Source organism: Lactuca saligna, chromosome 1 (assembly GCF_052625555.1).
Source record: "Lactuca saligna cultivar CGN05327 chromosome 1, ASM5262555v1, whole genome shotgun sequence".
In the NCBI taxonomy this organism is placed as follows: Eukaryota; Viridiplantae; Streptophyta; class Magnoliopsida; order Asterales; family Asteraceae; genus Lactuca; species Lactuca saligna.
In genome coordinates, this window is record NC_136417.1 from 162,103,297 (window position 1) to 162,115,182 (window position 11,886).

An 11,886-nucleotide genomic window follows, 5' to 3' on the forward strand; every position below is an offset into this window, starting at 1 on the left:
TGGAATGCCCAGCTTACAACCTTACGGTTGGAATGCCTAATACATAATTGGTCCACAACTTTCTCGTTGGATTACCCCAGGCCCACAACATTCCGGTTGGAATGCACTGGCCCACAACCTTATGGTTGGAATGCCCCGGTCTCTTGACTTACCAAACAAATTAGTACGGTCTCAGCCCCCCCATACCATATCAACATGCATATAACAACTAACATATAATCAACAATATATAATCTTATAATCAGTTAACAGTCTAGTAGGTAGATCCATAAATCACTACTGTATAACAACATCCTAGGTACCATGATACATACCCAAATGGAACCGACATTGGTGTCTTCAACCCACAAGAACAGTGAGGAAAAATCACCTCACAGTCTGACTAATAGATGATCAATACTTTTCTCGAAATACCGGCTCAACCAAAATTCTAAATGTCAAAACATTACCCATTCTAAATTAATAACATTTTCTTAAAATTCCCTTGGTCAAAATAGGTAGAAAACAACAAGTCAACCGAGTTAACCCAATTGAGTCAACTTAGTCGAGTCAACTCAAGGCTCGTACATGGGGCGTACTTGTAATGCCCGCAGATTCAGGCTAGTCAATTTAGAGACAATAAGTGTCAAAAATGAATTTTTGAAAGAATATTATTAAGAATAAATAATCTTAAGCAAGTTATAGCATATGTCACAAAGGTTCCGTACATATAAAGAACACTGAAATCTGAGTTATAACGACGAAGTTATGACATGTCGAAGTTTTGCGACAAAACCGACATGATGATGTGTGATGTAAAAAGTGAGTTTGCAATAAAATAAATTTTAGCCTTAGTAATCTAACAAAAGTTGTAGTTTACTTTAAACCAAGAGTGTGTAGAAAAAGAATGTTTAAATCTGAATTCGTATGAGAAAGTTATGATTTTTCTAAGATTTAGCATAACAGTGCACAACCCAAAATTCGAATTTTAGATCGAATGATTTTTAGCCGAAACAATCTAATTGAGAACTGAAGATCTTGTTAATAGGAGCTTAATGATATAAAGACAGACGAAAATAAACATCGGATGACAAAGTTATGAATTTTTAACGGACTTTACTTGTTAAAGCTAGTTAAAATATGACTTTAAAAATAAATTCAAAATTAGCCGACAGAGTCCAAATGAAAGTTGTAGATTACGTCCCCACCTATGCGTGGATATAAAAAACATCAAAAATGGAGATCGTATGTGAATGTTACAAAATTTAGAAGTGGCATATATGCTGATGCGAGGAGGGTGACGTCGCTTAATCTCAACCCTTGCTTTCTCCCCACGATCTTGCATACAGAGCTAAAAGTTTCCTCTTCGTACGCACAACATACTCCAAGGGTACACCCATCATAGTCTTAATCTATGGCCTATAAATAGATGCGATGTTTCTCCCATTTCTTCACACCACAACCTTTCTTTCTCTCTCAAACATCTCTCTAAACCCCGCCCAATCCCTAGTTATTCCCAAGTGCTAGAGGTGAGTCCCGGAGTGCCAAAAGGCTCTGAGAAGAAGAAGAAGATTATCAAGTATAAACTCCATTGTAAGTGAGTTATGCATACCCTTCTTTAAGTATAAGTTATATTTAAGTTCATTATACATCGAGTCCCAATCCAATGATCCAAACCAGTGATCAAAACAAACTAAGAACAAGAATGGAGAAGAAGAAGAAGATTATCAAGCAATACACACGTCTATTATAAGAAATGTTTGGTACACCTTTAGAATACACACAATAACCGTAAACCCTATGATACGTCACCTACTCATACATACTCTAACACTATTTACAGGGATAGATTGACCGTGAACAGGGTTCAGAACTCAACATACGTTCACGGTCGTGAACACCAACACAACCACAAACTACACCAAAATGTACAATATATGACCAAGATCCTATTAAGACCTATACATATGTTTGCCTAGACCAAACCACTAAGTTTTGAACTATAATTATCATTATTATGAACTTATAAGTAGTATATGTGCTAAGTATAAATTATAAAAACTGTTATTATAATACCTTTTAACTGCTCGTGTTACGGGGAATCTGGTTTGAAGGGTCGTATAGGGTTGTTGGATTTCACAACAGCTTAAATGCCAAAATTGTCTTGCCCTCCGGTGTTTCATGTCTGGAATCTGTCTGTACATAGTAGTTGAAAAGTATTGTTTAACACTTATAAAATGATATTGCTCATAGACCTTGAGTTAACTAGTTGCAATAAATATTAGACTAAAATCTAGTGGTAATAATACTAGGTTTCATCGAAGCAGAATAAAATTGTTAGAAACGAAGTGATGCTCGAGTTTGGAATTATCAATTTAACAACTAAGTGCATAGTTACTTTCATCTTACACATAGATACAAAGTATTTAATATAAATTACGTGTTATGTGTGCATATTATATGTGTTCTTCATATCTATGCTGGATGAACAAAATATACATGTTTTACGTGATTTAAACTGTATACATATTTTATACCAATAATTATGATGGGTAAAGATGGGTAGATGAAAGATGATATGAGAGATGAAAGATGAGAGTTGAAAGTTGATATAGATGATGAGATGTGAAAGCTGATGATAAGCCTTTACCCAAACAAAGGCCCAATCATCTAGTAGAGTATAGATGACAGCCACTGACTATTCTAGACAATCCAGTGGAACGCTAGTAGAATCGCAACCTATAGGTGTTGTGAACGATATGTTCACTAGATGTACTCTAAAAACCTTGGCAACTATAGATTTAGTGCCTCACAAATGAACATTGGTAGCTATGGACTTAGTTCCTTACAAATGAACATTGGCACCAACGGATTTAGTGCCCTATAAATGAATATTGACAGCTATAGACTTAGTGCCTAATATATAACACCAAAAATTATGGACTTAGTGCCTGTTATATAAACCCTGGCAGCGATGGACATCGTGCCTATTCCTTAGGAATACATATTGAGAAATAGATGATTCTCAGGAAAGATAATTAAGAATAAAGAAGATAATGGAGATTAGTAATTGGAGTAATTGTTTTATGATTAAGCATAGTAATTATATTACTGTGGGTTGAATACCCTATGTACTCACCAGGTTTGCCAACCTGATCAACTCAGTTTATTTGTATCACAAGTATCAATATGAAGCTACATTACACAGATAGATTAAAGGAGATGTAAATCATTAGTGTAAATAAATGTAAGGTCTGTGTATACTTATGTTTTTGTATTGACGATGACATCCCAATGTTTTAATATAAACAAAACACATTTCTTTGGAAATGCTTTGATAATATATTTATCATGTTTTATGGGGACAAATTCCACAATATTATTCTTTAAAATGGATACTCTGATTTTTAAATATAGGAAGCTTCTCCAAGGTCCTTCATAGTGAAACACTTCCCAAGCTAGGACTTCACTGCCTGCAGAGTTGGGATGTCATTTCCTATGAGTAATATGTCATCCACATACAATACCAAAAATATAACGATACTCCCACTAACCTTGACATATACACAAGATTCATCTTCGCTACTCGAAAAGCCAAAATCTTTGACTTTCTCATCGAAACAAAGATTCCATCTGCGAGGTGCTTGTTTCAATCCATAGATAGATTTCTCAAGCTTACACACTCTATTATGGTACTCTGTAGTGAAAATACCCTCTATGTAACACCCGATTTTGAAAGTGCTCAATTGTGTCTTCGGAGGCCAAGAGTATAGGCGAAATTTGAAGATTCGGTCTTTTATGGGTCTCGGGTCTTACTCGGAAGGTTGTAGGGATCGTGTGTAGATCTGGGAGCGTAAGGTTTCTCATCTCTTTTTCGTGGACATGAAGTTCACAGGAAATGGACTTAGAATGAAGAAGTTATAGTACTTTGAGGGTATTGGCATTATTGGTCCTTAATACAGAAAAGTGGCAAGGAAGGTGACCAGCATGAGTATGCCTAGCGTAAGCTGGGGTATGCCAAACGTAGAGCGGATGAACAGTCACGGGTATTGGAGACGTACGCTCGACGTACAAAAAGTACTGCCAGGCCCAGAGTCTTTAAACCCTAATTTTTAAGGTGTGCCACTATATAAAGAGCATTATACCCTTTAGGGTTAGCCTCCTTCTCATCCATAGAGAGTTTTGATGGAACCGTAATCCTCTTTGAGACTTCATGGAGCTTGGAAGGCTTGGTGAAGGGCATTTTGGTTATTTGGATCCACTCTTCAAGGAAGCAAATGTCAAGGTAAGGTGTTGGTGCAAAAGAGAAAGTTCAAATCTGGGATTGTTGCTTCTCTACATATCTTTTCAAGGTATAAAGTCATGAACTTGATGATTATCTCCTTAGATCTCTTAGACTGAGTTTTGAGACTATGTTGGTCCAAAGGTTGAAGCTTTGTGGTTCAATCTGATTTCTAGGACTTTAAGTTGCTACTCTTAGTTCTAAATGAGTACCTATGGAAGAAAGTTGCCACATTTGATCTCCTAATGAGTTCATGCATTAGTTAAGACCATTTCCATGGAAATAGATTGTTATTTGTGGAGTTTGAACTTATGTGGGTCATGCAAAGCCATCGGGTAAGCAACTTTATGGTTTAAGATGTTAATAAGGATTTGGAGCTGTAATTGTAGCTTCTAGCATAGAGTATTAAGAACTTAATGGGAAAGTGAATTAATAGGGGGATTACGTTGAGTGTACATGAAGGTACACCCAACGTATTCACCATTTGTCTTGTACGCTTAGCGTACATAGGAGTACGCCAAAAGTACTCATTAGATATGGGTTTGGGCTATTTTGGGTCTCGGTTTGGGCCATGCAAGGAATTTTGGTTCTTTGGGCCTTAGTGGGCCATCAGAAGTCAGATAATGTTTGTCAAGGAGATGTTCGGACTTCAGGTAAAGCCCATTAGAGAATTTGGGCCCAATTTGGAAAAATTGGGCCATTATTGGGCCACTAGTGGGTTTGGAAAGCCTACCTAGTGTTGAGATTTTGTTTTTGAATTGGGGCTATGTTTGGATCATACTGGGCCAGGGGTAGAATGGTCACTTTTCCCCATGCATGGATTACGGATTATGGTTTGGGACCCAAATGCTAATTGGGTATATTGTTTGGTAGAGGTAGCTTGGGAAGTTGGCGAGGCAGCATCAAAGGATTTCTTCAAGAAGCTTCTGCATTAGAGGTGAGTCTTCTCACCATACCCATGGGTCTAAGGCACCAAGGCCGACCCATTATGTGATTATGGTATATGTGTTAGTGATTATGTGATTTGATATGCTATGTGATTGTGTGTTATTGCATGGAAGACCCCAGGGGGAGCCTGTGGCATTGGATGTAAGACCATGTGTGGCAGCCCATGGAATTCCTAGGTAAAGACCGTGTGGAGTAGCCCATGGCACAATCATGTAAGACCCTGGGGGAGCCGACAACATACTTACAAGTTAATATATGTTATGTGTAGATATTTCTATGATATATGATACGTTTATGTGATATGTGTTATGTTAGTTGTCTTTGTGATACTTGGATGGAAGACCTCGGGGGAGCACGTGGCAATTAGATATAAGAACATGTGGGTAGCCCATGACATTCTCAGGTTAACACCATGTGGGGTAGCCCATGACACAATGGTGTAAGACCCGAGAGTGAGCCCATGGCATCCTTATAGGTTTTGGTATGCCTGGCTTATGTGTTATATGTAGCTTCTATATCTAGCAGGAAAATGTGATACAAGTAGCTTTTATAGCATCAGGATATGTGATATGTGGTTTGTGTGTATGGCTTGCTCTGGGAAACTCACTAAGCTTCATGCTTATAGGTTTTGTTCATGGTTTCAAGTATCATCATTTTTGGAAAGGAAGGGCTCGGATTGGTCGCAATGCACACACCTATGATTTCTGCAATGAATGATTTTGGGATGAACTGTAATAAATGTTTTACTTAATGATGATTTGAATTGTTAGAGTAAATGGGATCAATGTTTTAGCTATATTAAAAATGAATTTTTTACCTTTTATTTTTGGGTCATTACAAGTTGGTATCAGAGCCTTGGTTTAAGGGATTCGGACATGCTTTCGGGTGTAACTGGACTCAGATTGAGGATCTGTAAAGCTTTTAAAAAGAAAAAAGTTTTAAGAAAAGAATTTCTAAGACAAGAAAGGGTGTGTTGCATGCGATTAGTCCAGCTCGAGTAAGTTTCCCCAGAATACCGGCATTTGTTATCTATTATGATTTGATTATGAACCTATGAATTGCTTGCTAGTTAGGGCTAGGGGTGATGCCTGTATATGTTGTATGAGCTGATAGATTTGCATGCTAGTGCGGAGCAGTCAGCAACAAGTTGGCCTGATATGTGATGCTTGTACCCATGAGGATATTATATGTCATGTTGGAATGAGAATGATAATTGGTATTTGTAACTATAATGTGTATGTTTTGAAAATTGTATACTGTTAGGATCTTATAGCCTTAGAATAGCTGATTTAACCTTATTTCCTACAGTCATAGGGTAGATTCTATTATTCGACAGTCTATTAGATCCCGTTCTCTGTATAATTTCCATGCATAAGGCAGCCAGCAGCGCGGGTGGATGTGGTCAGCAGGGGTTGTGGTATATAGGTCGAATGTTTTATGATTGTTAGCGGGTCAGAGATTACCCTAGGGTAAGCCTATGATAAGGTTAGCGACATGTGTTCCCTACTTGCGAGATGTATGTGTGGACAGATTGATTTGTCTAGTATATGTTGGTTATCTTTTCCATTGTCTGAATGATGCTCGCTTTGTGCTTTGTGGGACTCTTAGTAATGTGAGCTAGCTATTAAGTGAATATGTTAAGTCACATGCGGAACAAGCTGGATAATATCAGAATGATAGGTTTTGCCATACTGCGCAGCTCTCGTTAGAGTCTAACCGTCCTAGGGATGAGTCTATTACTCAAAGGATTATCTGATCTCTGTTGCATGTGGCTATATTCATAATGTAGCTAGTTTACATTACTTGGAATATTTCAGCACCTGAGGACTAGGTGAGTGCGAGAAGCTAGGAAAGCCTAGGATATGCTCCAGTGAGCTTGGTGGGGCGATTTAGTAGAGTTGGGAACCTGGGGGGATCCTGGGAGGTGCTATGGTAGAGATCGTCGTGTTGTTTTGCAAATATTTAGTATATTGGTGGAGTAAGTGACTTAGAGGATTGCTGAGGAAAGTATGGATAGGTGTGGAAGGTAGTATTGGGCTCGTACTAATGAAAACACAGGATCCATACTCGAATCAGTGAGAGTCTTGGAGAATCTGAGAAGCTTATGGCAAGGAGAATTATTGGTTATGCCTTGATCGTGGGATTTGCTACTTTGAAAAATGAAGATGAGCATGCAGGGATGGTACAGGGTTTGGTCCCAGCTCCAGTGGTGAGCTGGTTAGTGGAAGGACTGCTAGGATTTCGAGTCCGCCTCAGATCTTTTGTATCAGGCGGCAAGGGTTGATTGTGCGATTTAGTTCACATTCGGGTTTGGAGACCGAGTCTCAGGGATAGTTGTAGCCTGGTTTAGAGTAGAGATTGCTCTAGCTATTGCAATGTAGTCGTGATGACTGAGCTAGTAAGTGGATCAGGGTGCGAGACCCTGAATGATATGGATCTTAGAGTCGAGGACATAAGATTGAATAGGAGGACCTCATGAGTGACGTTCAGGTCGGGCGAATTTATTGGAGGGTCTCGAGTGGAGACCCAAGAGTTTAGATTAGCTTTTGAGAGGCTAGTAGGGTCAGATCCAGTGCAACGCTTGTAGAAACTACACGATGAAGTTTTGTTCCACGGGTTAGGAGTGTCATTGTGATCGGAAGGAGGTGCTAAATTATGTTCTCAAGGTGCTCGCGGTACCACAGGAAGAGGGGGTCAGGAACCTTAAAGATGTTCATGGATATGCTATCTTTGGCCACTTCCAGTGGATACTAGGTATTTGTATCGTTTGGGGAATTATGATGAGTTGGATCTCGGGTTGGTTTTCTGCTATTGTCTGGGTTAGCAAGGGTTTTCAGATGCCATTCGATATGTCAAGGAATCTTTGGGGGGTCTTCGGGCAGATGTATCTTGCATAGCGAATTCTGTGGGTACCACGATTGCTTCGAGTTGTTATTAGAATTTGTCTAGTGATCTGGGTTGCTAAAGGTGTAGAAGGTTTGGCCACGTCATCAGGGATTGGATATAGGGAGCAAGCCCATTACTTTTTCGTTATGTGGACGAAAAGGAGGTCGAATCTCTAACAATCAGGGAGGAGTAGTGAGTGTACTTGCTCCAGCCATTATCGGGGTTGGTTCAAGGGCTTAAATGAGGGAGTATGGGTAGTTTTCAATAGCCTTAGTATTTATGTTTTGGAGGGGCCATCGGGATTTTCAGGGAAAGAGAAAGTTTTCGCTGAAGTTTTCATTGGACTATCCATTCGTTGGACTATCCATTCGTTGGACTCCGAGATCTGAGGGTGATGTTGCTTTCAAGCGTTTGAAGCCATTGATGTAGTTGGGATTCAAGAAGTGTTAGCTGGATTTCAGGAAGTGTGCTGTTTGAGTAGGGTTATTCATGGTGTATACCTTTGGTAAGCACCGGTTGCCAGAAAGGTGAACATTGGAACGTAATGAGGCTTTGGAATCCTTCAATTCTCGTGTTCCGGGTGGACTTAGTTAAATCTAAGTGGGGGAGAACTATCCAGGTATCCAGGTCAGAAGTAAGGGTGAAAGTGATGTAAGACTACGGGGAAGTCGTAGCATGCACTAATGGTCAGTTGGGGTATAGTGTTGTAAGATCACATCATAGGAGTCGTAGCATTCACTAGCAGTAGAGAGTGATGTAAGACTACGATGGAGCCGTAGCATCCACAAATGGTCAGTTAGGATATAGTGTTGTAAGACTGCGGGGAGCCATAGCATTCACTAGCAGTAGAGAATATTGTAAGACTGAGGGGGTACTGCAACGTTCACGGATTCTTTCGAGTGATTTGGATTAAGGAAGGCTAGTTCGTAGGGTGTAGGGGGCACATTGTAGTGAGGATCAGGACCAGAGGTGATTAAATGATCAGTTATCCGAGGGCGAGCCCGGGTGGCTATGGGAATCTAGTTTGGAAGCGGTAGAGACTGTTGAGCCGAGGGTCGGGTCTTGATATAAAGGATCATGTAGATGGATAATGCATACCTCAACAGCGTTACGGTTTGGTAGCCCTGATATTGTATCTCATAAGAACCTGATGGTTGGACCGGGTGAGAGACTGTAAATCTCAGGGAATCGACTAAGGGGATTTATTAATCAGTCAAGTAAAGTATGAATGGGAGACGTGGTGCATTATGCAAGTGCCTATTTGAGGATATATGGATAGGAGCGAGGTAACAATTCGGATTTGGGTTGGAACCCGAATTGGAATTCGTGCAGGATTTTGTTTCAGTGAGATGGGGTGTGGGGCATTTATATTCCAAAGGCACCGAGGGTAGAATTCTAGGGTGGTGAACGGATTGGTTTGATGGTATTTTAAGCCATTATGATATGTCTCCAATGGCCCTATCCATAATAGATCCATGACATGTCAGAATTAGCAAACAGTGGGTTGACGGAGGTCATGTATGATGTAAGTCTACAACTATTCTAGTAGTATTCACCTTTTTGTGTTGGGTTCAGTGGCGACAGGTTGTCAACCTATCTCAACCGGATGAATCAATGGGTTGAAGGAGGTAGGGAAATTATGGTTGGATGAGGTATTCCATCGGATGTCGCAGGGGACTGCTGAGTGTGTGGGCTCAGCAATCGGGTATGTGTGTAGTGTTCAAGAAAGCTGGAAGATAGGTTGGGACTAGGGAGGTCCCTGTGTTTTATCTAGGGAAGCATCCAAGTGGCAGCAAGAGGAATAAGAGCAAATTCAGTGATTTGGAGTCTATGTGTGGAATTGCTTGTTATTCGGTAGTCGCAGTTGATCGGTGACCTTGTTCTTCAGGAAGCATCAAGGTATTGCGAGTGTGATGTATTCTATCTAGATTGGTTTCTTGGGAAATCAGTTCGACAATAATTCATTGTGCGCAGTCTGTCAGGGAGACACACCATCTTGAACTTTAGGTTTTGGATGAAGCAGATGTGATTAGGTTGCAAGGAATTTGTTCATCTTCAGATACTAGACACCTGCGAGGATTGGTTTCGGGTTCCATGGAAAGGCTATGGTATGTTCGGGGATGTGGTCATGAGCCCTTAGTTAATTGGCCTGAGGAATGGTAAGGAATGATTTCGTGGGCGAAATCTAATTTAAGTGGGGGAGAGTTGTAACACCCGGTTTTGAACATGCTCAATTGTGTCTTTGGAGGCCAAGGGTATAGGAGTAATTTGAAGATTCAGTATTTTATGGGTCTCGGGTCTTGCTCGGAAGGTTGTACGGCTCGAGTGTGGATCTGGGAGCGTAGGGTTTCTCATCACCTTTTCGTGGATATGATGTTCGCAGGAAACGGACTTAGAATGAAGACATTATATTACTTTGAGGGTATTGGCATTATTACTCCTTAATAGAGAAAAGTGGCAAGGAAGGTGGCTAGCATGAGTACGCCTAACGTAAGCTGGGGTACGCCCAATGTAGAGGAGATGAGGAGTTGCGGGTGTTAGAGACGTACTCCCGGCGTACGAGAAGTACGCCCAGCATACGCCCAGATTTTTAGGGTGTGCCACTATATAAAGAACATTATACCCTTTAGGGCCAACCTCCTGCTCATTCTTAGATCATTTTGATGAAACCTTGATTCTCTTTGAGAGTTCTAGGAGCTTGGAAGGCTTGGTGAAGGGTATTTTGGTGATTTGGATCCACTCTTCAAGGAAGCAAAGGTCAAGGCAAGCTGTTGGTGCAAAAGAGAAAGTTCAGATCTATGATTTTTGCTTCTCTAAAGATCTTTTCAAGGTATAATGTCATGAACTTGATGATTATCTCCTTAGATCACTTAGATTGAGTTTTGGGACTATGTTGGTCCAAAGGTTGAAGCTTTGTGGTTTAATCCGATTTCTAGTACTTGGACTTGCTACTCTCAGTTCTAAATGAGTCCTTAAGGCACAAAGTTGTCACCTTTGATGTCCTAATGAGTTCATACATGAGTTAAGACCATTTCCATGGAAGTAGATTGTCATTTCTAGAGTTTGAGATTATATGGGTCATGCAAAGCCATCAAGTAAGCAACTTTATGGTTAAAGACGTCAATAAGGATTTGGATCTGTAATTCTAGCTTCAGGTGTAGAGTATTAAGCACTTAATGGGAAAGTGACTTAACAGGGGGATTAATATTAAGCATACATGCAGGTACACCCAACGTACTTAAAATTTGGCTTGTACGCTTAGGGTACACTGGAGTACGCCCAACATACTCATCAAATATAGGTTCGGGCTGTTTTGGGCCTCGGTTTAGGCCATGCAAGTGATTTTGCTTCTTTGTGCCTTACTGAGCCATCATAAGTTAGATAATGTGTTCCGCGGAGATGTTCGGGCTTAGGGTAAATCCCATTAGAGGATTTGGGCCCAATTTTTCAAATTAGGCCATTAATGGGCGACTAGTAGGCTTGGAAAGCCTACCTAGTATTGGGCTTTTGTTCTTGAATTGGGCCTATGTTTGGATCATACTGGGCCAGGGGTAGAATGGTCACTTTACTCCATGCATGGAATAACGATTATCGTTTGGGACCTAATTTCTAATTGGGTATATAGTTTGGTAGAGGCAACTCGGGAAGTTGGCGAGGCAGCAGCAAAGGATTTCTTCAGGAAGCTTCTGCATACGATGCGAGTCTTCTCACCATACCCATGGGTCTAAGGCACCAAGTTCGGGTCATTATGTGATTATGGTATATGTGTTAATCATTCTGTGATTTGATAT